This window comes from Arvicanthis niloticus, chromosome 4 (assembly GCF_011762505.2).
Source record: "Arvicanthis niloticus isolate mArvNil1 chromosome 4, mArvNil1.pat.X, whole genome shotgun sequence".
Taxonomy (NCBI): domain Eukaryota; kingdom Metazoa; phylum Chordata; class Mammalia; order Rodentia; family Muridae; genus Arvicanthis; species Arvicanthis niloticus.
In genome coordinates this window covers 14,947,020-14,974,473 of record NC_047661.1, presented here as the reverse complement: position 1 = coordinate 14,974,473, position 27,454 = coordinate 14,947,020, and the positions used below count along the sequence as shown (strand labels likewise).

Sequence of the window (27,454 nt, the reverse complement as noted above, 5' to 3'; positions counted from 1 at the left end):
TTGATGACTGTAATAGCCAATAAGTGCACCCCAGAAAATACAGAAATTGATTTTCCCTGCCATACACAAACTCTGAGTTTTGCATGTGAAGTATTTCAAGAGTTACATGATCCCATTAAAATATGTCCTGCTATGCCAACCCTCCCCCACTACAATCTTTGCAACAGAAGTAAAAATGAATGAAGTGGCATCTTATTTTAAAATAGTTTTCTCTTTAAATTATTTATTTATTAATATTGTACGTGCATGTGACATGTTGTGGGATAGTGTGTGTGCCATAGAATGGGCATGTTTAAAGGTCAGAGGATGACTTTACGCAGTGGATTCTCTCCTGCTCCCTTTAGGTGGGTCATAGGGATCGAACTCGGGTATTTAGGCTTGTAGCAAGTGCTTTTATACCGTGAGCCATCCATCTTGCCAGTCTAAGAACAATTTTCAAAGAGGTCATTGTGCTGATGTTGAAAACCCTATCCTTATATCTTTCTGAATTCTGCTTAGTCAGATGGGGAGGGTGGGGTCTCCAGGCTTTTTGCTGTTCTCTTTTCTAGTGATTTCCATGTGGGTTGCGCTACATCATTCTCACAGATGTATTTCTGTGGCAACTCTGCCTTTTGGGGAGGAGGAGAAAAAGGTAGAGGATGAGGAGGAGGAAAAGGAAGAGGAGGAAGAAGAGGAGGAAGAGGAAGAGGAGGAGTAGGAGGAGGAGGTAATGATGAATTGGCTGATTTCTTGGGTGGGTACAGGCCATACGAACACTCTAATGTGGTATGTGATGGGGGCCCACTGGTAAGGCAGCATTCTACACTGTGTAGCTCATTTCCCTAGCAAACACGTAGTTCTGCAGTCCAGCTGAGCCTTTGGTGCAGACTGCAGAGGGATTATGGAGTCCCCAGGAGGCAGGTATGCTTGAGGAGGATTAGGTCAGCTACATGTAGGGAGTCCTTACTCTCAGGCGTAGTCTAGGCCCTTGCTGGTTGCATCAAAAGAAAGGGCAGATCACTCCCTGCACTCCTTTAGTTTTCATCCTGTTTTTTTTTTTTTTTTTTCTTCTGGGTCTTCAAGATTATTCTGAGCATCCGGGGGGGGGGGGTCGGGTGAGGTATCTTCAATGTAAATCTTTTTACTAACAAACTGATGAAGTGGGGGGAAAAACCAGTCTGGCTGGATTCCCATAAATCTTAAACTGATATTGATAATGTGCTACCTTTGGGACAAGACATTTCTAAGAAGCTCAGTAGCTTCAGGGCACATCTTTCCATGTCCCAGTCTTTTATTTTCTCAACTGTACATTTAAGGGGCTTAATAGCAATTCCCTTACAGACAGGGTTGTGAACAAATACATGCCATAACATCTGAAGTGCCTAGCACTATCTTTGAAAGTCTTAAAACAAAACAAAAAAAACCGCAGACCTAAATAAAGCCTAAATCAAACTTTGTTTTAAAATTTTATTGCATTGCATGATTGATTTATCGTGTATATGTGTGTGTGTGTGTTGTACATGTGTCACTGTGGGTATGTGGGGTCAGAAAGTAATTTGCAAGAAGCTGTTCTCCCCTTCCATCATGTGGGTCCTGGGGATCAGACTCAGGTCAGAAGACTTGACAGCAGGCACCTTGACTCAGTGAGTCACCTCACTGGCTCTACCTGTTTGTCCTTGAGACATGGTTTATTGTGTGTTCCAGGCTGGCCTTGAGCACACTCTGCAGCCCAGGATGACCTAAACCTTGCAGCAGTCCTCCTGCCTCAGCTTCCTGAGTGCTGGGATTGCAGGTGTGTGCCACCACGCTCAGTTCTAACCAACACTTTGCATGCATGGGATGGCTTCAGATCAGGAAGCACTCAGCCAGCATTCATGGATGCTAAGTTGAATGGTCCTACATCAGCTCCCAGAAAGAGTGCAAGAGGAATCAGCCTAGGTTGTAATCTAGAAATGCCCAACTCCATTAATCAAACTCTTCAAGGATGCTGACATTTGCAAGCAGAGGGCATGAGGCAACAGATGCTGGCATCAGGAGGCAGGACCCCACAGAACTCACTCTCAGGTGCTTGTAGCCCATGCAGTAAAAATGTCATTCAACTGGGGGCCTTGGAATGGAAGAAGTCACAGTAGTGGCCAAGAGTGGGGATCTGGTGTCTAACTTCCTCCAATAAAATCACAGCCCTTTCACCCTCCAATTGTATGGCTGTGCTACTTAACTGATCATATTTTCGTATTTCTGTTTGCTGTGCTTTCTTTTGCAAATCCAGATAGTAATAGTTTCTTCCTAGAAGACATTGTCTTGAGGATAAGATGATCACTGAAAAAGCTTAGAGAATGGGGGTATATAACAAGTACTAATAAATACAGTTGGTGGTTAACTGTTGAGAGTCAAGGACATTGGATTCTAGTCCTTTGGTCCCCATTGGGTGTCTTTATGCCCTAGAGACAGACTCGTGCCTCTGGATTCAAAAGCAAGAAGTGGCTGTTTTGTTGCTAACCTGACTGCCTGATACCAGAACACTGGCTTATATTACACACAGGAGGCTGTGGTGTCTGGAATTTTCAGGGCGTGTGAGCTGTCCTGTGTCCCATTTGAAATCCATGGAAAGTTACATGCGCACAGCTCAAGAGAATGTCTTGAGCCTTAGGACTCTCAAGGCAGAACATTAAAAACCACATAGAAAGCACTTGGTGAGACACCTGTAACCTAGCACTTGTGAGGCAGGGGATTGCTGCAAGTTGGAGGCCAGACTAGCTTACATAGTGAGGTCCAGGGTGGGTAGGCTGCACAGTAGAAAGCCAGCTCAAATGCAGCAGCAGCAGCAGCAGCAGCAGCAGCAGCAGCAGCAGCAGCAGCACCAACAACAACACCCCAAACGCTGATAAGGAGCAAGCAGAAGGGGCTGTTCACAGCAACTCGTTTCCTTTTGGCTTTCTGGATTTTGTACACTGAGGGGTCTGGGCAAATAGCCAGTTTTATTTTCATATCACCATGGTAGATTTGAGTAGCTCAGTATTAAGACTCTGTGGCTGAAATTCAAAAAAAGGGAACGCAGCCACTTCATATGAGAAATGTCAGCCGACAGAGCTAAACCCGGTGTTTTTCCTGCGATGACATTTTGCATGGAGAATTACGAAGTTGGACTTCAATAATGGGCCTTTTTGGGGTGGGCAGGCTGTAAATATAGGGTTATGATATGAAATTGGCTTGTTTAAGCTTTGCTTTACACCTAAACAGAAGGGGTAGTATTTCCTTCCTTTTATAACAGTGCTTATCCCTGGTATAAATGGTTCTCTCTGTGTGTGGCCTTGCTCAGATGAAGGGTGTGAGCTGCCGATTTCCATGCTAGGAACTTCTGGGTCTAGTGACTTCTCTTGGGAGGTTTACATGGGAGTTCTACCATTCAGAGAACCCACTTATGACATCTACAATGAGGGACGATGGAGGTAGCTCATTTGGTCAATGCCTGCTAGGCCTGCTAAGACCTGACTTTGAATTCCTAAAGCCCATGTAAAAAGCCAGGCACAGTGGTGTGTGTGTGTGTGTGTGTGTGTGTGTGTTTGTTTTACCCCAGAACTGGGGAGCAGAGGCAGGTGGATTTCTAGAACTCATTAGCAAGTCAGTCTGGCTGAATGGAAGAGCCCCATGTTCAGGGAGAGACCTTGACCCTAAAATTAGAGCATAGAGTGATTGTGACAGACCCAATATCAACCTATGACCTGCACATGTGCACACATATGTGAGTATGCACACTTACATGCATGGACACACATCCACATGAGTATGTATGTACATTGTATAGACACTGTCTCCAGAATTGTAACCTTCAGAAACAAAACCCTACAATGTGTTCTTATGGATTGTCAGTATTAATGTGCAGGAGACCCACTTATACTTTGGTGAAATTAGTGATTTCAAATGGTGTTTTCATCCTTCAGGTAACTTAATCTTTTTATTCCTTTTTGTGTGCACAAAAACAGTTCCCGCTAGTATGTTCACAAGAAATGAATGACTTAAAAGCATTATCTCAACTAAGTTTCCCTGGCAGCCAAACTTTACATTAGCTATCACGTGATCAGAGGAGCCAAAATTCTTTTCTCTTTTAAAAAGGGGATTGTTAATTAGAACTGATTACTTAACGATTGTTGAATTGCCTTCTGGGTTCCAGAAAAATGTGTTTCTCTTTGTCACTAGGACTGACAGATTTCAGAAACACAGTGGTCCCTGTCATAGATTTCTGGTACTGTATAAGTGATAACTGCTATTGTTATGAATGCAGTGAACTAGAAAAGAACAAGAATGCTCTGCTGTGATGTGCCCGTTATTACATCTTCTTAATTATTTTTATGTAAGCGATATTGTATACACAGAGTAACTCTTTTGTTTTGTTAATTTTTTTCTCTCTGGCAAGTTTATGGTCAACCTAAACACTGGTTAGTCTTCATTTTTCAAGAAAGGGATATTAATCTATTCATGTTCTAATGAAGGTCCATTTATAAAAAAAAATTACTAATTACCGAGAGTGGGTTTAACAACAAGCAAATATGGGTTAGCAACGTGGCTCAAAAGCGCCTTCAGTGCAATCGCAGATCCCATGATGCAAAGAGAACCAATTCCTGGACCCCACAGGTATGCACAACTCCGACAATCACATACAACAATAACTAAATGCACACAAAACAAGCAAGTAGCTCGAACTCCCGATGTCCAGATTTGTATCTCGCTCTGCCTCCCCCTTATTCTCTTGACACTGGGAAACCACACTGTGGTTGGCTTTATTAAGAAGGACTCCAGACTCACACAATGTGTAATTATAGCCAAAGGAACCAAGCACTTTCAGAGACAGGAAGACAAGCCAACCCTGTGACCCTCCAGGTCCCCTGTACCTGTTCATCACTGATGGTCTGGGTTGTTAAACCACACAGACAATGCTTTCAGATTCAGGGAAAACATTATCTCAGCACTGTCAAACTTTGGTGCGAGGAGGAATGTTTCCAGACTGGGGCTGTAGCTCATCGGCAAAGAGAGCCTTGATAAAGGAGGCCCAGGATTCGATTCTCAGCTACTCCCAACAAAGTAGGGGAAAAGAGATAGGAAACACTGTTTTCATTCGTTACACTGGCTTCAACAGTGAACATGTTGACCAAAGATCTCCGTTGATATTCTTTTTTAACCTTTTTTTAATTTGATGCATAAAACAAATTATACCTGTTCATGGGAATACTGAGGTATTTTAATATATATATAGTGTACAATGTTTGAATTTTATTAACCATATGTAACTCCTTAAAAAGTTATCATTTACTTGTAATAAAAATGTTCAAGATTTTCTTCTAGTTTTTACTTAAATTTCTGATCTATCTATCTATCTATCTATCTATCTATCTATCTAGTGTGTGTGTGTGTGCGCATGTGTGCAAGCTATGGTTTATGTGTCAGAGGACAACTTAAGAGAGTTGTTCCATCCGGTGGGCTCTAGGAATTGAACTCAGGTCATAAGGATTGGTGGCAAGTACCTCTACCCACTTAGCTATCTCACTGGCCCCTGCCCCCGCTTTCTGAAATATGCAGTGCGTTGTTGTCTGTAATCACCCTACTATTCAACAGCACGGCACAAATTCTTCTGTATGTTTTGCCCTCCCGTGGATATCAACCTGCCTTGGCATATCAAGTTGCAGTAGGACTCGGTGTATCTTCTCCTATTGGGGCTAGACAAGGCAGCCCAGTTAGGAGGAAATGGTCCAAAGACAGGTCTCAGAGTCAGAGACAGTCCCTGCTCCTGCTGTTAGGGGTCTCAACGAAGACCAAGCTGCACATCTGCCACATGTGTGCAGAGGGCCTAGGTCAGTTTCGTGCATGCTCTTTAGTTGTTGGCTCAGCCTCTGTGAGCCCTTACAGGCCCAGGTTAGTTGACACTGTAGGTCTGTAAGTTTTCTCGTCTGTCCTTGATCTCCCTGGCTCCTTCAGTCCTTCCTCCCCGTCTTCCATATGATTCCCTGAGGTTGTCCGAAATCGAAGGAGTGGTATCTCTGGGATGAACTAGAAACTCAGGACAAGGGAGAAACTCTTAGGAATCTATGAGGGTGACCCTCGTTAAGACGCCTAGTAATAGGGGATATGAAACCAGAAATGGCCACCTACCGTATGTGACCAGGCAAGACTTCCAACGCGGGGATGGGGACACCAACCTTTGAGATCCACCCCACAAGAAGGAGCCCACACCGGACACTATCAATGATACTCTGTTGTGCTTGCAGACAGGAGTCTACCATAGTTGTTCTCTGAGAGGGTTCACGCAGCAGGTGATGGAAACAGATACAGAGACCCACAAATTCTTACTTTTAACTGCAACTTCACACCCCTTGCTCGACACCTGCTGTCTCCTCTGTAACGCCTCTCCAGCTTCTGGTAACTGCCTTCTAATGTTCAGCTTCTGAGATTATTTTCCTGAGATCAATGTCTTAAGAGACTCCATATGAGTGGGAGCATATATGACTCATGCTTCTCTATGTGACTTCTTCCATCTCACACAGTGACCTCCAGTGCAAGCTGCATTGCTGCAGGTGGCTTAGAGGGAACTTAATGTTTTGATTGTTTAATGCAAAGGGCTCTATAGGATGCAGCTCTGACTTCTCTCAACACTGTTCCTTTTTAAAGACATCACACCATGTTACTGCTTCTGTAAGCTCACTTTTACATCTTGTTTCTATCTCCCTGCTCTCTCTTGCCACTCTATGCTTTGAATAGATTTGTACTGGGAGCCCTTTGCTGCATAAAAGATGTGCTTGCATTAGTTCAACAAACACTGTTTCTGAGTCTGTGCATAATGCAAGCTTTTGCAAATAGATCGTCGTATTTTCACGTGAAATAACACCTGCTGTCCCTGGGTTTTCAGCTGCATTTATCAGGGCCATTTCCAGTGCATTAGCTCTGATAGCTGTTTCTGTAACAAGACAGCGAGCACACGGTGAGTAGGAATCCCGTGATTCCCTTTATTAGGTAAGGATTCCTGACTGGAGATGATCCCAATTCAGTCTGTCATCTATATGGCCTTATAACAGGTTCTTGTGTAAAAGGCTTATGTGACTTCATGATGTTTACACACACGAGTGACAGTGTTTAGCACACCCCTCCCCCTCACAGAGTGCCATTGAGTGGCAGGGAGATAAACAGCCATGAGTGCCCTCTAAGCCAGCCTGAGCGATGTGTAATCACAGCCATAGGAACAACAGGTTCTCTTTGGAGAGCAGACTTATTTCTGAGTCATTTCCAACAGTGTGCAATGCCCTTTTCTATTAGAAATCTGAAGGGTTGAGGACTGATGCTGGCCCTGTGCAGGAGGCACACAGCAAATGGACCACACACTCTCAGGCTCCGCAACAAAAAACAAATGATTAAATTTGCTAATCTCATTTCATACACAGGAAACAGAAACATGGAAGATGTGTTTCCATGGGGTCAGGCCTGGTGATCTCATTTTACTGGCAAGGAACCAGAAACCCAGTGTGTCACACTACTAGTCAGAGGCAGTGATCCTAGAGTTCCAGAGGCAGGAGCTTTTTTCTAGCTTACTGGTTTTTGTTCTTGTCTTATGATGCTTCTGTTTGAGCCTATACAGTCTCTGAAATCAGTCCTCCAGCCTTGCCTAGCTGTTTACAGGGCCTTTGTTTTTTGTTTTAGTTTTTTTTAAGTCATAGTTTTCTTGTCTTATCATTACAGGGTCATTGTCAAAATTCACGTTAATGAAATGCCTGGTACATTCTAGATTAAGACACTGGATTGATCAGTTTGTTTACTTGACACAACCTAGAAACTCTGGGAAGAGAATATTAATGAGAGAGTGTCAAGATCAGGTTGGCTGTTATTGGTGGGATATTATCTTGGTTGCCAGTTGATGTCCAAGATGTCTTTATGTCCAGGAGTGGGCAGCACTATTCCTTGGTTTGGGGCCCTAGGCTATGTAAGAGAAGAGAAAGCTAGCTGAGCACCAAGCATGTGTGCATTCACTCTCTCTGCTCTTGACTGCAGAAGTGACATGGCCAGATGTCAAGCTCCTGGGACTGTGACTTCCCTGTTGTGATGGACCACAATCTAGAATTATGAGCTGAAATAAGCCTTTGCTTCCCTAAGTTGATTTTTAGGGTATTTTATCTCAGCGATGGGAGTGAAGGACAGACACTGACATTGTTGTTATTGCTCTAGGCGATCAGCTTGACCCTAGTTGTAATATGCTTCGTGTCTTGCAAAGCACTTGCTTAGCAATGCTCTCTTTCCTCGTCTTGCCAGCGTTGGGCTGTTTGTAGATTCGGGTTTCCATTGATCTAGCTCAGGTACCAAGTGGAATTCTTTATTTACTTTAAGGATTCCTTTCAACTCTATAGTCTGTGTCTTCTTGAAGAATCTTAGATTGCCTAGAGGAAGTCTATAGCTTTATGTTATGGGCATCAGGAGATAGAACTAAGCTGGCATAAGAAGGAAGGGAGTGTCCACCCACTGTGTAGAGAGTGGGGCTGGGAGTAAGATAGAGAAGAGTAGGCAGGCTGGGGAGACGTCGCTGGGCTCCATGGAAGATGAGCAAGGCAGGAAGGAGAGGGTACCCCAGTGTAATTGTGGATCAGGAGAACAGATGTCACTGACCACTCAGTCTGGCTCTGTTCTTGTGAATGAGGCAGCCATGGTTCTTCTGACCTGTTGAGTTCAATCAGGCCAAAGTTAGACAGGGCCATTGCAGAAAGAAGGCTAGGAACTTGTGTGTGCATGTGAGCGTGTGTATGGTGGCTATTTCTAAGCACAGTTAGAATAAGACTTGTATAAATCATTACCCCCCTTTTCTAGGAAAAGGGAGCAGCAATAGTTATCTTTGTAGGATTCTAGGCAGTGAGGAGATTTTTACAGACTATCTGGGAGCCTGAAGCTTGCTAAAGGGAAGAAACATTTTAAAAGGTAAGTCAGTCGGAAGGAAAAAATACTTTTTCTTGCTAGTACAAGGTTGGGGCCACCCACTGAATGGTGTGGAGGAAGAGCTTTTTGGCTTGTCCTTTATGCCTCTTTGTCCTGTGGATAACACAGTCCTCAGCTTCTTGACTTGATGAAGCAGCCTCCTCCCTGCTCTTGCTAGAAAATGAGGAAAAGTATCAAAAGGAGGAAAATACCACAGTGGGAAAGTAATGGGATAAAACAAGCTATGGAGGGTAGAAATGGGAAACGAGGAAAGCTGGTCCCTAGAGGCTCGGGCCCATGTTGGAACACAGCTGAATGGGACATGGTCAAGGAAGAGCATCTTTAAGTTCCTAATAGCCTGCTTCCAAGCAGGAAGCAACTACAATGTGAGGATGCCCTCCCGTCATACAGACGAGGAGTCACAGGACCAGGAGGGCAAAGGGTTCCGTAGTCTGTGAGATCAGGCTCTCTCTCATCACTGGATGGTTAGGATGGAGTCACCACCCAGCTCCACCATTTTGACATTTTCTTGGGTCTAGGTCTGCCCAGCTCATCTGGTTTTTCTCCCTCTCTGCAGTTCTGTTCATCTTCTCTAACTCCTTTGAAAGTAGAATGGCTCTTGAGATGAGAGAGAAGGGGGGGGGCTCCTTATAAAGTTGAGGAGAGAAAGAGCATGCTCCCTTTAGCTTTCTTTTTTTTTTCCTTTTTTTAAATTGGATATTTTACTTACATTTCAGATGCCATCTCCTTTCCCCAATTCCCCTCCCTAGAAAACCTCTATCCCATGCCCCTTTTTCCTTTTTGATTTTATACAATTTTTTAAAAATGTTAATCAAAGGCTTTATAAGTTTGGTAATGCTCAATCAGAAGTATATCCCAATACCCAACCTAGATATATCAACTATCTTTGACTGGTGGAGACATGTGAACTTCTGCCTCCATGTCCCCCTCTCTCTTTCTCTCTCTTTCTCTCTCTCATCACCTAGCTCCTCCTCTCCTTCTTCTCCTCCTCTCCTTACTCCTTCTCTTCCTCTCACTTTAGCTCCTCCTACATATCACCCTTCCTGTTAAAATAAAACTTTTCTCTCAAAATACAATTAGAGCATAATCATACCAATTTGTACCAGTGAGGTACAAGCGAGTCCTAATACCCAGTCCATCATTTTGTTGACTAACCAGAACCTCTGTCATCTCTCCTAACTAAAACAGTCCCTTTAGCTTTCTGACAGCCTTGGGGCTCTTCCCAAACACGTGGGTAAATGGTCCACTGATATCCAACACAGACACAGAGTCCTCTAATCCTACCACCTGAGCAATGGTCTTTCTCTTACACAATTTTCAGTTAACTTGACCATTTCTGGGTTCTCTGTTCTCCTTCCCTCCAAGATGTAGCTTATTCAGTCTCTTCAAAGTCTTCTGTCACCCTCCAATTACAATCCCTCCCTAATGGTGCTTCTAGACAAACCACCTCAGTCAGAAGTCAATGACCAGGAGATGTAAGTTTTATTAGTCTTACAGTCATTGAGCTTGTCATGAAACAATTATCTAAATAAAATACTTGCAAGCAGCGGACCCCAAAACAAAATTCTGGCAAGTATTGCACTGTAGTTTATTTAAAAGTAAAGCATAAGACTGGAGAGATGGCCCAGTGTTTAAGAGCATGTGCTACTCTCTCAGAGGACCTGAGTTCTGTTCCAAGCACCTGTGTAGGGTGGCTCACAACTGCCTGTAACTTCAGCTTCAGTGGCTCTGATGCTCCCTCCTGACCTTCACAGGCACCTCCACTTAAGAGCATCATACACCCATACACAGTCTCTCTCTCTCTCTCTCTCTCTCTCTCTCTCTCTCTCTCTCTCTCTCACACACACACACACCACATTAAAAATAAAATAAGTCTTTAAAAAAAAGGAAATGAAGTATCTTGAGAGTTTTGCTTCAGCATTTAAAGTAAGTCAATTAGATGTCCAAGCTACAAGCTATATCTTAAACAGCCCGTGAGGATGTATTTTATCTGACTCCTTAACAAGAACCTGGGCCTATGTGAACACTGAACTGTGTGAATTCAGGCTAGAAATGATCTTATATTCTGTTGATAGTAGGTTTGTTTTGATTTCAGTTTGGTTTTGGTCTTATGGGAGGAAAAGCTTTGATGCACCTTGCCTGAAGAGAAAATTACCTTGCAAGTCCAAGCTCTTGTGTGCAAATTAGGCCTCCAGGCATAGTTAGGGAAAATCTAATAGTTAATGGCTTCATGACAGTGGTATTACTGGAAATTGGCGACTAATGGAATGCTACTGAGAAGGGCTGGCCCTTTTACCTGTTTATTTATATTTACTTGTCCAAGACACTGGCATTGCTTTGACCTGGGGAGTAACAAGCAGATGGTCCCAGCCTTGCCTTCCCTATAAAGAAAGGCTCTGCAAATAGAAGATAATTTCTCTCCTCTCCTGTTCTTGTTGATTCTCTTTTTTCCTCTTTTGCATTGATGAGAAGAACCTGGGATCTCTTGGGAGATAGGCCTCTGGGCCTGCTTGTGGGTATTTCATTGATGTGGAAGACCCATGTTAATTGTTGGAAACCATTTATTCACTAATTGAGGAAACCTGGGCTGCATACAGTGGAGAGGGTAAACAAGCAGGTATTGCTGCCTTTCTGTGTCTTGACTACAGAGGCAATGTGAGCAGTTCCCTCAAGCTCCAGATGCTGTGTCCTCCCTGCCATGGTGGGCTGTAACCCAAACCATGAACCACAACAAATCAGTTCTCTTAGTCTGCTTGTCACAGTGTTTTATCACAGAAATGAAATGAAGACACTCACTCAATGTTTTCTTGACAGTACACTCTACCAGCAAAGGAAAGCCCACAGTTCTCATAGATGCAACAAAATGGCCTTTCAAATCCCACATTTCTTGTTTTCCTCAATGCCCTGTCTGCCTCCAGTCTCCCACCAGCTCTCATCGTCTTCTGTGCTATGGTCTTGCTTTGTCTGTAAGAAATGAGTCCCTGGCATATAGGAATCTATCTCAAGCTTCTAGAATATTAAATTGAGTCTAAAGACACAGTGTATACTAGATAGCTTAGAGAAAAATCTCTTTTTCACAAATCCCACTTGTGAGAATCTTGAGCTCCAAGTCTCTGCTTTTGCTAAGTTCTGACTTGTTTCCTTGGCGGTTACACAAGAAGAATTTGAAGCACCGCCCTAATTAAGACACGATACCCAAAGCACTAATTGTGAATGTCCTCCTCCGCAGATCCCAGAGGGCTGGGATCTCATGTTATCTTTTATTTCAGCAAAAACGTCATGGCTTGTGGTTCCCATTTTACCCCAAGTGTGGCCTCACTGGTAGTTTCATTTTTAAAGCATATTTGTTGGATGAATAAGTGTGTAAATACACAAAGAGATCATTTTCCTCCCAGATGAAGTGACTTGAGTCTTAGAAACAGTGCAACTTATCCAAAGTTTCAAACCAAATCTTTGGAAACCTGGGTTCAGCTCTCTGCTGCTAAGGTAGTGGCAAGCTTGTTAGTTATTCGTACTGCCCGCATCCACAGTGAGCTGTGATCTGTTGCAGAGAGAATTCAAAACCGGGGATGGGAGGGGTTGTGGGGGTTGTGGCATGTGATAGCCCAGCATGTATTTGGCCCTAACCCACTGCTGGGGTGAGACTCTCGTCATTTAACACTCTGATTTGTGAATGGAAACAGCCGTACCAAATTCAGAGATGAAATGAGAAAATGTGAACATAATTCTTAAGACGATCAGAAATACGCTGGCGTAGCTTCCGAACTGTCCTTGATTCTAGGGACACTCAATTTCTTGCCACTGTGGAGTTTCGTGTATGAAGAGATGACACCAGAATGTTCCACTGGCCAATAGGGTTTTGACTTATTTTTTTGAGGTAAGGTTTTACTATGTAGTAAGGCTGACTTTTAATTCATAATCCTCCTGCTCTAACCTCCCAAGTACCAGACTCTCAGGCACCGTGATAGCACAGTAGTAGTCACTTGTAACTGATGGTTGGGACACGCTTAGGATAGAACAGAGTACACATACACTAAGATTGCACTGAAGCAAAAATGTCTGGCTTCTGTTTTGATGGTTGATCTCTATAGTGGCATATTTTAGTTGTCTATATTAGGAATTTATTTCTGGCACGACAGTTTATACTCATTCAGCTATTTTCCTTCTCTGCCTTCTGATGCTGGGAAATGTGTCAAAAAGCTTTGTGACTAGGACAGAATCTAAAATCAATCCCAGACTGTTTGCATAGTTTGTTCCTGCCTGGGGCCAGGATAGCTGGTCAGCACAAGATAGAAAAAAAAAAAAAAAAAAAAAAAAAAAAAAAAAAAAAAAAAAAAGCAGTCAAAACCGGTTATTTGATCTGTTTTAGAAGCAATGGAGCTGTCTGATTTAAAAATATAAAAACAAAAACAAAGAACAAAGCCACGTGAAAGCCAATTCCATCTGCACTTCGAAGTGGAGTCGTTATCAGCCTAGGACTGTTTTCCATATTAGATTTCAAATGTCAGGGTCCTGAGTGAAGGTGTTTGGCTAGGACAAGCTAGCTGCTGGTTTGCTCAGAGCAAGGCCAGATCATAATTTCTTCCGAAGTGAGACTCAGCACAAGGTACAAGTGATACCTTTCTCAGGGAGCACCCAACCTCTTCATGATTACCCACGGAGCTCCATAGGTTCTGAGGTTGTGCGTCTCCACCTAACTGGTTTCTCCACCAGGCTTAGGCAGCGTTCATGACGTCACCCCATAGATGGTGAGATAAATCAGCATCTAGTAGTATGCAAATCAGTCTCTGGGGGCTTGGCGAGCATTGCTTGGTTCTGTTCTGGGAGATCAATGTTGACAGAACTAAGACAAGTTTTTGTACATAATAGGTTTATGAGCGAGTCCTTACCCTACAAAGCCCTATCTTACAAGCTATTTTTTCTTACCTCTCTCCCTGACTTGTCTTCTATTCTGTTTTCTTTTTCAACTTTTATTGATTCTTTTTTTGAGTTTCACATCACACACCCCAGTCTTACCTCATCTCCCCATGGCTTCATACCCACTCTCTGCCCTGGCAACCTCCCTCCCATAATGAAACAAAACAAAACAAACAAGCAAACAAACAACAAAATCAAAACAAAACAAAGCATAGAAAACACCTGCCATGGAAGCTGTAGTGTGTCCCAGTGTGTCCTGCAGTAGACCCTTCTGTCCACACATCTTCACTTGCAAATGTTCATGGCAATGATCTGACTTCTTTTCAGTGCAATCTTTACTGAAATGCCATCTACGTTTTACCTTGAAATGATTCCTCAGAAGTAATTTAGACATGAACTATTATTAGTGCCACAGGTCAGAAAACTTTTATCAGCATAAATTTGTACATTCAACATGAAATGCATTATGCTGGTTAACTCAGGTAAAATACCTTGCCTGCTTCCGAGGAAGAAAAGATTCTGGAGTCGTATTGTTTCTCTTTCTTGGTCACTGCATGTTACTCTCTTACCTAGCATTTGATCTCCAATAACCTTACCTTGAATGTTGGGTGAACTTTGCAGGATTCTCGGAGATCCTGGCCTCTGTTTCTCCGTGTTTACTGTTTTGTTGTGCTGTTCACTGTCACAATGATGACCTTGGTCCTATGTATTTCCTGCACCAGAAAGCTTTCTAAGCTTTTTCCTCACTAGCTTCTTTATGGGATGTTTGAACAGGTACTGAATGGTGGAGAGGAATCTGTAGCAACTTCTGAAAAGGTTTTGACATGAACTGGTGAACACCATGTGGACAGGTGTCTGTGTTCACTCTGGGAGGGCTGGATAACGAGAGAGAAGGGGCTTTAAGATTCTGCCTGGGCAAAAGCAGTTTGTTATGGAAGGAAATGTGCTTCTCCTAGCAGAGGAGGGTTCTAATTGTAATCCTGCTTTAACTATGTAAACGTGGACAATTGACTTTCCTTTTCTGGGTCTCAGTTCTTATCTTTGTAACGTGAGTTCGTTAGCTTAGATAATTTGTCCCAGATGTGTGTTGTCTTAAAGGTGAAAGAAAAATAGCAAGGGGGAAGTAAGAAACAGATGATCTCAGAACCCCAAATAGTCACAGATTGATTTGACTATAAAGAGAAATCTTAGACTATAAACTTGGATAAATTATTAGAATTATGTTGATGGGTGAGGAACTGAACTGTGCCACAGATTTCACCAGAGCGCTGGGATCTTCAATTCTGCATCTGATGTGTTTGGGCACAGTCTGCTTCATCTTTCTAAAGGTTCCCTCATCTAGAAAATGGGCTGCAGTCATCGACACAAAAGCACAGACAGAATCACTGGAGAGTAGGGTGCCTTATGTTCAGGCTATGCCTCTGTAATCCCTGTCAGCCTGAAGTGAGAGGAGAGGGAGGACATATGAGGTGGGGGCAGAGAAGCATGCTAGCATGCTGGTGTGCCTTTTCTCAGCACTTCTGAAGAGGATGCTGCCATGTGGACACAGCCAGGCACCCGATCTATACCAGGCTGTAGTGAAGGGATCCTTTCTTAATAGTAAGCAACAGATAGCACAGAGTCTCTTTTGAGTTTAAAATCACTGTCTGCGTCACTGGACTATTCTCAGGTGATGAGTGTGGTTTCTCACGGCATGGCAGAGCAGGCAGAGAGCAGAGAATACCGAAGTGAAGTCTTGACATTGGTGCTAACGTGAGGCTGGCCTTGGACAACTCAGTATCTCTGAAGTTTAATAACTTATAGCTGTAAACCAGGAAAGGAGACAGCTGGGCTGATTTCTGAAATATCTTCTAGCTCTGACTCTGGTGTCTGCCACAGACTAGACTTGGCTCCAATGCTGTGCTTAAAACACTTACTGAAACTCTATTCAAAAGATAATCTCCAGGTTACATGAACAGCCCCACCCCAACTGCAGAATCTCTAGATTCCTACCGTTCCCAGGGCTGCACCCTGGTCCTTGTGTGTGTCATTGCTGTTTGCATGACTTGCATTTCTGTAGCTTGCTTGCATTTCTTTAGCAGCTCTCCTCCTTCCTCACTTATCCACCAGAGCAGCTCTGGTGTTTTCAGACACTCCTTCAGGGCATGTTATAGCACATGCTATGCTGTATAGACCATTGCAGAGCTTCACGCCCCTCCCACGGTCAGATTGCTACTGGTATTGCAGAAAAGAAAAGAGGTCTAAGGTTTGGGTTTCTAGCTAACTCCATGGATCAGAAAGAAAAACCATTAACCAACAAACTGTAAGGAAGGCATTGTTCAGAAACATGACCTACTATTTTGGGTTCTAAATTTAAATCTTTAATTTAGGCTTCCCATCATGCAAACTTCATATTCTGGCCCTACTGAAGTTGGAGAGGCCTTCTCATAGATGCTTTTAGAAGCTTGTTTGTTAACATTTGTGTTACATTTATTTATTGTGTGTGTGTGCAACATATGCACTCACATATGTTCAAGTTCACACGTGTCATGCCACGTGTGCAGACTCCAGAGGACAACTTTTAGAAGTCAGTTCTTTCAAAATGTGGATCCCTGGGATTAAACTCAAGGTGTCATGATTAGTGGCAGGTGCCTTTACCCATTGAGCTCTGAAATGGTTTTAAAACACTGATTTCTGACTCAGTTTGTTTTTTAAAAAGCTTCTTATTAAAATCTTTAGGAACCTAGTAAAGCTTCTGAGTTGTTTTATATCTCATACAAGGTGTTTTTCCTCTCAGGGAGGAGACCAAGAGTAAATTTTCTCTGTATCAATTAGTGATTAGGGACCAAGAGCACCACACAGTTTTGAACAGTGTTTGTCAGTGGAAGAGAGTGTGCCTAGTATTTGCATGGAACAAGCCTTATTTTGAAGGCTTGTTTTGTGCGGTGTACTTTACTTGGTATATTCTCTCTCCTCAGTGTCTGTGGTGATTTGGAGAACAAACCCCATAGTCTCGTATATTTGAATGCTTAGTCACTGGGAGTGACACTATTTGAAAAGGATTAGGAGATGTGTCCTCTGTGGAGTAGGTATGTTCTTGTCACTGTGGGGTGGGCTTTGAGGTTTCAAAAACTCATGCCAGGCCCAGTGTCTGTCTGTATGTTTGCCTGCTTGTCTATCTATCTATCTATCTATCTATCTATCTATCTATCTATCTATCTATCTATCTCTCCCTCCTTCTATCCCTCTGCCTCTCTGGATGTAGCTCTCCAGTAGTTCTCTAGCACGATGCGTGCCAGTCTCTCACCACACTTCGCATCATGAGGATAATGAACTAGCCCTCTGAAACTGTAAGCCAGCTGCCAATAAAATGCTTTCTCTCATAGGAGTTGCCACAGTCATGGTGTTTCTTCACAGCAATAAAACAATGACTAAGACAGTGTCCATGAAAATTAAAAAAAAAAAAAAAATGCCTGCTAGTTAGGTGGTGTGGCCCAGGCTGAGAACCATTGGTTTTAGAAAAAAACAAAAAACAAACAAACAAACAAACAAACAAAAAAACAAACAGGAAGCCTCCCACACAAGCACAATTTTCTAGACTAGCAAGATTCCATCTAAGATCTTCTCAACTCTAATGGCATTGATTTAATTGATGACCCTAGTTCAAGGTTCATTGGAAAAGACAGAAAACACCTTTTCCTTATAAAGATTTTGTAGTCTGTAAGGAGCTCTAACAGCTACTGTCATTGGCTTTTTTTTGTAAGATGAGGGGGCAGATTCTCTGATCTTTCTCTCTCTCTTTCTCCCCCCCCCCCGTGAGAGAGAGAGAGAGAGAGAGAGAGAGAGAGAGAGAGAGAGAGTGTAGGTCAGAGGTCAAACCCAAGGTACTTTCATTAGTCCCTCCTGACCCTATTTTCTCAGACATTCGCTGGTTTTCATCTGACTTGCTGACTTGGCTGGGCTGGCTGGGTACTGAGCTCCAGGGATTGGTCTGCATGCCTCTGTCTCCCTGGCACTGGGATGATAAGTGCATGTCACTACACTCCACTTTTATGTAGGTTCTAAGGATTGAACCCAGGGCCTCATGTCTGCTGGGCAAACACCTTCAAGACTGAACCATTTTCCCAGAAGATAAAGAAACCCAACTCCTGTAAGAGTGAAGTGACGCCTACTCAAATTGTGTAGCCAGTACACTTTGAAGTTGAGAAGGAAACCAGGTCTTCAGACTCACAGACTACTTCATTTTCTACTTTGCTAAAGTTTAGTAGAAGGACCTAAAGTTGACGTCTGAACAAGTTGCCATGAGTAATGGAAAGATGCATGATGTTCAGAGACGTAGTGGGCGGAGAGAAAGGAGCCTGTGTCTCACTTCTGCCTTTGCCATTAACTTAGATGACTATGCTTAGCTTCGATTTCTGTGGGCATAAAGTGAGAGAGCTGGATTATGTAGTGGCTACCAAACAGCAGTATGACGAGAATTTGGTAGGGACCAAATCTCTAATAAACTGTCAGTGAGGACAAATTAGGAAGATCATTTTATCTGCAGAATGTTCAATGCCTGGGTCCAGTTATTGTTTACTTACTGATAAAACAGAACAAACAAAGGGGAAAAACATTTCCAACAATGAAAGGGCTGTGGAGACCAGCCTGCCTGTTTGTAAGTTGGTTTACAGGGTAGGAATATTTTGCCTTTGACAAATAAGAATCTATTTATTCTAAGCATTTGTTTATTGATGAGCTGGACTAGAATGATCTCTCCCTTCCCCCTTCTCTCCTTTATTCCTAAGTAAACACCCGTAAGAGCAGACCTGGTTATTCCAGAAAAAAGATCACACCGTAGGGCTCTCCAGTAATTAATGTATTCACCTTTACGCTACACTGTGCTTCTTCTGAATTCATAACAATAGTAATTCCTGTCACTACCATGAAAGCTGACCAAATGCTGTCAAGAAAATGACAAGTTAAAGTGGAAGTGACAAGTAAAAGTGACAGAAAAGTAGAAAAAGACACACAACTCAATCTAAGCTTAGAGCTTATGGAGTTTCCTTGGCACAGTAAAATCCAAGACCCACCAGCTGACATATCCCCTGTCCTTTGATGGTGTCAGCATGACATACTTCTTAGGAGTAGACTATCTTGGCTAGTATTACCTTCTGTGACTCACTGAGACACTAGGAATATCAGAGTAAAATGTGGTGTTCTATGTTTGTGTCCTGTTTTATTTGTTAAAAGCTTGTACCATGAAAACATCCATTTTTGTTCTCTCTCTCTCTCTCTCTCTCTCTCTGTGTGTGTGTGTGTATATATATTGCATGTATGCATGTGCATGCATGTATGAGGGTGCACACACGGGTAAAGGCTAGGTTGATGTAGAATATCTTTCTCTCTTGCACTCCACTGAGTCTGGAATTCACTGATCTGTCAGATTAGCTGGTCAGCAAGCTTTGGGGGATCTCTCTTAATTCCTCTCCCCCAGCTCTGGGGTTGCAGGCACAAACCACCATGCTTGACTTCTATATCAGTTCTCAGGATCCTGATTCTGGCTTTCATACTTGCATAGCAAATACTTTATTCACTGAGCCTTCTCTTTGGCCTCAGAAATATTCATTTCTTTTTTTAAAAGTAATTTTATTTTATGCATATGAATGTTTTGCCTACAAGTATGTCTGTGTACCATGTGAGTGACTGCAGAGGTCAAAAAAGGGAGTTGCATTACTTGGAATTTGAGTTAAGGATGGTTGTGAGCTACCTATTTGTGCTGTGAACTAAGCTCAAATTCTCAAGAGCTAGCTATGTCTGTAGCCCCAAATACTCATTTTTTTTTTGAGAGAGGGTTGGCTAGCTGAGTGTATGACCAGTAAGCATATAAATAGACCTGAAGTCAGCAAATAGTTTCTGAGTGCCCCTGTGCCAGGCTATAAGATTTCAAGCACCCTTGCCATCATGCTTCTGTGCCAGGACAAGACCACTTTCAATTACATTATTGATTAAACGGATGATTGCATGCTCTACAGACCAGTGTCAGAACTAAATGATCAATCCTCCATCCCTTCAATTAAAAGAAAAATCAGAGAATTATTTCATTAATTAACAAACATGGAATACTGAGTTCTTTTCAGCTCAGGGTAACAGCATTTCTGCTCTTTGAAAATCTAGGCCCATCCACAAAGCAAACAATTTGTACTATGCAAATAATTGACTTTCAACTGAAGATGCTGATTATTTCAACCAAGATGATTTACTAGGTCAGGGTCATCTGCCTTTCAGAATATAATCTTTCCTTTAGTAATGCAATTTCATGGGTAAGGAAGGCCTGAGAATGACATGCTTGGCCACCACTCAAGAGTGTGTCTGTTCTGCCTCCCAGGCAGAGCGTCTTGCAAGTCACCACCCATCTCCCTGCCACGCTGAAGTGGCTGAGAAAGAAAATGCCTTGCAGAGAATCTGATTTCTCCTAGGTGATCTCATTTTGATTTCTTAGGGGTTCTGCTGAAAGACAGAGCAGGAAAAGGACTTCCTCTACTCTTCAAGATAAACGACAGCTATAACAAATACAATCAAGAGCTAAACTCGAGAGAGGAGTAGGGTGTTGGGCAGATCTCTGAGAAGCATTGAGGGGAAGGCTGTAGGAAGGGCAGCGAATATGATCAAGTCCGTGACGTGCATATGTGACGTGCATATGTGAGATTCTCAAAGAATTAGTATTCTTTGTTTTTAAAGAAAACACTCATCTGCCAGAGGCATTTCATTTGCAGGCTTATTTTGTACAGTACCTGAGCCTTGTGTTGGCCTAGTGTTAAAAGAGGAGAATGGCTAGGAATCAAATGTGAAACAAGCCAAGGATGCATATGAAAGCACTCCTACTTGAGGCATGAATAGTGTCAAAGAAAGTATAGGGGTAGACGCCAGACTTGGGACTCCATACTAGCTGGATTCCCCAGTTCTACCTATGACCCAGACAGATTTCACTAGAGAACCCATGTTACAAATGCTCCTATTTAAGACCAGAATATTTAATGTGCCCCAAGAATTCAGTTGAAATAATAGGTCTGTATCTTTCTTTTGGTTTAATCAATGCATGAGGTAGGGTTATTTTTGTTCACACTCACTTATGAGATGGGTTATGCTCATTTCATTAGTAATAAAACGTTTCTTTTAAATTAATCCCTCTCACCGTCTGCACTGAGGAAAACCCATAATACAGGTTTTTAAATTATTATTCCTGAATCTCTAACACCGAAACAGTTGTCTTTTGAGGCACTAAGATCCTTTAGTTAATGACTTTTTTTTCCCTGAGAGGGAGATGTTTAGGTTCAAATAAACTAAACTATAAACAGTGCAGTTTCTATTAATAGAACCTAACCAATCGGGAATTTTAACAATCAAAAATTTAAATTCAACCTTCTGCTTTTTAATGAAAACAGAAATAGAGGCAGAATGTATTCTTATAAAAAATTCAATGTACAAACAGAAGCCATTCATCCTGAACTACCCTGTTTGGGCATATGCTAAATTATATCTGTAAGTAATGGTCAGTGTTTGCATTCAACCACACTTTATTTATTTATTTATTTATTTATGTATTTATTTATTTAAAAATTTTTTTCAACCACACTTCTTATAAGTGCTCTTACCTAGCTGTTCTTCAGACTTACCACACTGTCTCCGGCAGTCATGGAAAATCCATCAACCTAGGTGGAGTCTATAATGGCACCAACTGGCACCCATACTCCTGGTTCAAGCCATTTATTACTTCCCTGCTTATCACAATGTGCTTGCTAAGATAAGTCAGACACACATTACTATGTGTACTTGAACTCTACATAAGAGTAAAATTATCTCTAGGTTGAAATTCAAGAAACCAAACCAAACCAAACCAAACCAAACCAAACCAAACCACCAAACCACCAACACATTCAAAGAGTTTATAGGAAGCAGAATCCTGAGGCTACCAGCTCTTCAGAGCTGACATGGAGCTCCTTGATGACTGGACTACCCTGCCCATGTATGGGGCTAGAGATACAGTAGGTACAAGTATTCTTTTCTCCTTTCTGGGCAGAAGCTTCAAAGAGAGTCTTGAATCCTTAATTTGTCTCAATGCCTAGTTCTTTGTTGCTGTGAGAAAAAAAATTTTTTTTTAGCACTTTCTAAAGTGGCATTGTCTAAGAGACCGTCTGTCATTTGTCATCTATGGTTATTGATCACTTGAAATATGAGTTACTGACTTCTAAATATTTTAGTTATAGTTTGACTTTAAATGGGTCTATGTAGCTCTTGACTACCATACTGGACAGGGAGGTTCCATATGCTTTAAGATTATGGTTCATAGGGCCCAGAACACCCTATCAGTAGCATCTTTAGGCTTGTGAAGTTATTTAATGTGAACTTTATATGAGTTATGCCTTAACTGGGCCTTGGGAGGGGCTGAAGCAAATTGTTGGCAATAGAAATAAGAAGACATTTGGAGCTCTCTGAGGAAGGGCTAACAAATGGAAGGTCCATTTGCATTTCAGTGCCATTTAGATTGAATTTGAATTTCTAAACTAAGCTTTGGAGCAAGACAGCACCATCAATTCAGTGTAAAAATGTCTACCCACTAGGGTTACAGGAATCCGAAGAATGAAGATGAAATGTTACTACAGGCTGTTAAAAGAAGCAAGAAGAAGTGAATGAGCCGTTGGAGTCTGCTAGAATGGCCGGCAGTCTCAGGACCACCTCTGATGAAGCTCGGTACCCCAAGAAATGACAGACGAGAAGACTTAGCATCATGACGAACCTGTGGAGAGCATTTTATAAACACTGGCACTATTTAGTGATTTGTGTTTCTTCCTAGAGAATTTTTAGAGCCTTCTCCCAAGTCCATTTGAAGCATGGAGAACGGCTTAGTATCATCAGTTTGGGGGAAACTCTGTTGTTGGACTGGGTCAGAGAAATTATAGATAGCATGGAAAACATGTCACTGAAGATTCATTATGTGTCTCAGGGACACTGAGGCAGATGGTACTGGAGTGGAATCAGAAGAGGAAAAAGGTGGGAGAAATATCTAAGGACTGATTGTCTGCATGTTAGATATTTGTACTATATCGTGATACTTATATCCCATGAAAGGTGACCAAATAGGTACTGTGGGTACGTATTTCAGGCCCTTCGGGTGAGTGAGAAGGGCACTGGCTCTGGAACACATTTGCAGGATTCAGATACGAACGTCAGTGAAGTGACTGGGAAGACTGGGAGCCCTGGGTTCCCCCAATCTGCTATCTGTAAAACAATGTTGCCTAATACATATCCACCACCATTACAACAGCACAGATCTAAAAATGAAGGCATATCTGGGTTCCCAGTCACACTGCTCCATTCTTCTCGTTCTTGTCCTTCCAGGAAAGCCTGCTGGTTTAGCTTTCAACCTGTTTCTATAAAACTGGAGCTCAAGTTGTGTGAACAGTTGTGGCAAGCACAAGACAGTTGGCAGGGTGGGGGTGAGTGACAGCGGGTGGGCGAGCAGATTAAAGAAGAAATGACTAGAGAGAGAATGGAGTGTGTGAAGGAGAAAGCAGCCCTCCTTTGTCACTTACTGTATCCGCGCCTCATCATGCTGCTGAAAGTTACATACATGAACAAGAGCACCAAAGTGACTTGGACACAGGAGCTGAGCAGAACACAGTGTGGATGCAACCTCTGGGTTCAAGCTTCCTAGCTTCATATTTTTTATTCATTTTATATATGGTTTAAGCATTAGTGTGAAGTTTAAACAAGATGGCATTGTCTAGCTGACTGGAGGTGCTCAGTAAATAGTCTCTTACTATCCCCCCCCCATTGCCTTAGACATTCTTCATCCTACCTATGCGACACTAGTTAAAGAAACAAACCCACATTGTATTAAAATTTGTGTTTGGAGGATGCGAAAAACACACTGTGGTGAGAGAGGAATACAGAGGAGAGAAGAGTCATAACCCCAAACAAGCATGAATCTATCTCCCTGTTAATTAATCCGCTTATAGCCTTACAGTTACCTGGTTCCTAAAAGCTACAGAAATGCTTATCAGGACAGCATCGCTAACTGCTTTTTCAACACTTTATGAACCGGAAGACTGGGAGCAGGCAGAATGAGGGTATGATCCAGAGTCAGCAAGCCACATCCTAGAATGACCGGGCCCCCTTGTTTCTCTACCCAGACATGCTGGGAACCTACAAAGAAAGTCTGGGAAAGCAGAGAACCGTCGCTCGTTTTCTTGGTAAACATGAGACAATGCCCCCTTTTTGGCGTTAGATCTCAATTGCAGGGAAAGCTGGCCAGCCAGCGCGGATCCCACCAGTCCCTAGGTATTTACCGCGCAGCAGACAACTTTCAGCACCCCGGACAGCGGTACAGCAATTCCCATCTCTAGCCCGCCCATCCACCTGAGCTTCCGGGCTCTCTCCGCGACCTGGGAAGGAGGCAGGTTATTCCCTCAGCCCTTGGCTACTCTGGCCGGTTACTGTCTCTGCTACCCAAGCGAACATCCTTTGAGCCTCTCGTGTCAAGCTCTCAATGAACCGAGTTTCGCACACGTAGCGGAATTGCTACCAAGAACAGGCGACAGCCGTGCTGCTTCCACCTTCCCTCATCTTTTCTGTCAGTCATTTGACAGCTTCTGTCTTACTGTTCGATCGTGATGTAAACTGCACACTTGGCGGGGGAGGAGGGGTGACTCAATGGAGACAGGAGGCTCGGGGCCACGCCACCCTACTGTGGCCCTCAGAATTCGTGGAAAACTGAATGTGCTTTGGGTTGGGGAAAAGACTAGGCTAAAGAGGCGAAGCAGAGCGGGCGAGAGTCCTCCCGAGAGCCGCGGGCTCCTGGTAGGAACCAACCGGGATACCTCTCCTGTCACATCCTCCTCGCCGCACGGTCTCCCGGTTGGCCGGGGACTGATGGTCCTCGTGGCGCACTAACCTAGTAGGGGCGCTGGGCTTCCCTGGATTCCCTTTGAAGAGTTTTGCTCTGGTAAAAGGACAGACTGTTGTCTCCGCCTTCCTCTGGGACTGCAGCCCCGAAAACACCTCTCCTTTTTCCAAGGGCTCAGTTCCAGGTCGAGAGCCCAGTTGCCCCCGTGGATAGGCTTGGAGGACAGGATGGGCCCCGCGACTGCGGAGACCCGGGAGGCCCACACTGCTCCCGGCATCATAGCCTCGAGCTCCCGCCGCGGCGGAGGCTGCGCCAGTCAGTCCGCGCTCCGCCTGCCAGCTCCCGCGCGTCCCCATATAGCAGACGCTACCGGGGCCCCATTCCCAGCGGGAGTCCGCGCGACCCTGACCTCGCTCCTTTTTTTCCAGGGATCCCCCTCAACCTCTGCGCCATGTTCCCGCTTCCTCCCTGAGGGTGCCTGGGGCTCCCTGGTTCTTCTTAGTCGCGGGGGGTCCATCTGGGAAGCCAGGGGACGCGCGGGGGGCACAAACTGTGATGAAGGAGGGCATTCACTCACCAGAGGGGCTGTAGGTGACGGCCTGGATTGGATGCTAATGTCCGGCGGTCTGCACTTACAGCTGAGATGGGGGCGGTGGTGGTGATAAAGGAAGGCAGGAGGCAGCGGCTGCTGCTGAATCGCTCCTCAATTATTCAGATCGAAACCCCTCCGCACCCCTCCCGCGCCTGCCAGTCTGCTCTCCAGCTTGCTTATCTCCGCCTCCTTGTAATCACGTGGCTAACCCAGCCCCTTCCATTACCGAGTCCTAGCATCTCTCCCGCCCCTCACCCCCACCCCACCCCCGGGTCTGTCACTCGCTACACCTCACCCGCCCCTCCTGAACTTCCAGGTGCGTCCTCCAGCCTCCTGTACCTTCTGCTCAGAGCAGAGAAGCCTGGGCAGTTCTATGCCCTGGGAAAGCAGGGTGGGGTAGGACTCTGCAGTGTCGCTGTGCTGTTTGGGATGGCTTCTGCCAACAGCTCCACCTCTCCTGGATTCAGCTAACCAGCCAGGCCTGCTTCCTGCTCCCTGGAAGCTCCCGCTACCTCCTTACCTTTCTTTCCCCCACCTCAACATTACTGAAAACAAGGGATGGGGAGGTTAGTGTCTCTCTCAGCTCTCAAAGAACACAAGACTAAAGGCTCAACTAGATGAAGCTTATTTAGAGTCCACAACATTTCATGGATTTGAGCTTTCTGAAGACCTACAAGGATTTTTACTCCATGACCTTGTAGTGTTCAACTTCTTGATTGTCTTCCCTTGTCTGTGAAATGAACATCTCCTAGGACCGTAGAGAGAGTTAACATGTTCTTGAAGTTGCCTAGCTCAGTGCTGGACACACACAGAAATCAGTAAATGAGAGTATTTCTCTTGCCTCTGTTAAAATAATAAATTTCAGAAAACAAGAAGCATGTTCTGTGTGTGTCAGTAGAATGGAGATATATTTTGGAACATGGAAGGAGTCTTCCATGAAGTCAGGTTAGATAGTTACTCAGGCTAAGTGGACAGAGGAGATACATACAGCTTATATTTTATACTGGTTCCTTAAAGTGAGTGTCCTGGAAACTTCTCAGACTAGAGAGGTGTGGTTGCGTGTACCTTTAATCCCAGCATTTGGGAGACAGAGGTCTCCCTAATTCAAAGCCAGCCCTATCTATACAGCAAGTTCCAGACCAGCTAGGGCTCCACTGTAAGATCTGTCTCAAAACAAACAAATAAACAGACAAGATAGAGACTAGGTGGCCCTAGCACATCTGCCCTCATTAAGTGAATCAATTAATTAACATACTTGAGTAGACTGATTTGAAGCAAGGTACCTTCATAAATTCTTAGATCCTTAAAATATATGGGAGTTGATGACACGTAAACCTTTTCTATTAGAAACAAAAGTTACTAAGCTTGTGTTCAGGGAGATTGCTAGCTGCTGCTGTTTTTTCATGTAGGGCAAGTTCATATCTAACGCTAAGTTGAGGATCAGCCATGGACTTCAGGGGTCTGGGTTTCCCTCTCTATATCCAGTCATGGCCAGGACAGTCTTGGTAATCTATCTACTTCGAACTCATCACTGCCTTGAGCCTGCAGGAGCATTCTTGAGCCATCACTATGACTTAAGCCTTTAATTAGTTCTTCAGAGTATTTCTGACTTCTTCGGATCCCACAAAGTTGTGAGATGTTGCAGAAAAAGGGTAAAGTTCAAGAGTCAGAATTTGGGATGTTGAAGCAGGCTCTACAGAGGACTCACGTAATCCTTGACTGATCGCCTGAGGCCTCAGTGTTTTATTCTAAAAATGGGCAGAGAATGTCTACTCTCTGAGACAGTTTTGTTGTTCAGAGGCCAATCATTAGCCTATGAGAAGCTACGATAGTAAAACAAACAAACAAACAAACAAACAAACACATAATAATACTGTGGTCTGCAGGAAGTGTCGCTATGTGTTAGTCTGGGTGTACTACAGGTTTAAGAGAGGGAAGCTGGGGTTTGCTAAGGGACAGCTACTGAGAACTCCCCCTGTCTGTAAGTTTACAAGTGTGCCTGAAACTCAAGGGCTGTTCTAAGAGATTAGAGATTAGTACCACTCTCCTCTGAGATGGATTAAAAAAATAGTATCTACTCACTCACAACCATGACTTTTATCTTTTGAATGCCAGGCAGAATCTCAGCAGTGAATATT

General features: G+C 43.6%; 1 protein-coding gene across 1 annotated transcript in view; it reads right to left on the bottom strand.

Moving 5' to 3' along the window:
• The window catches only part of Slc7a14 (solute carrier family 7 member 14), a 104,178-nt gene extending 78,728 nt beyond the window's left edge, over positions 1–25,450 (bottom strand). The window contains exon 1 of the mRNA XM_034501371.2: positions 25,302–25,450. The gene's annotated coding sequence lies outside the window, so the exon portion shown is untranslated. The remainder of the gene's footprint in view (positions 1–25,301) is intronic.
• Positions 25,451–27,454: the final 2,004 nt, after the last annotated feature.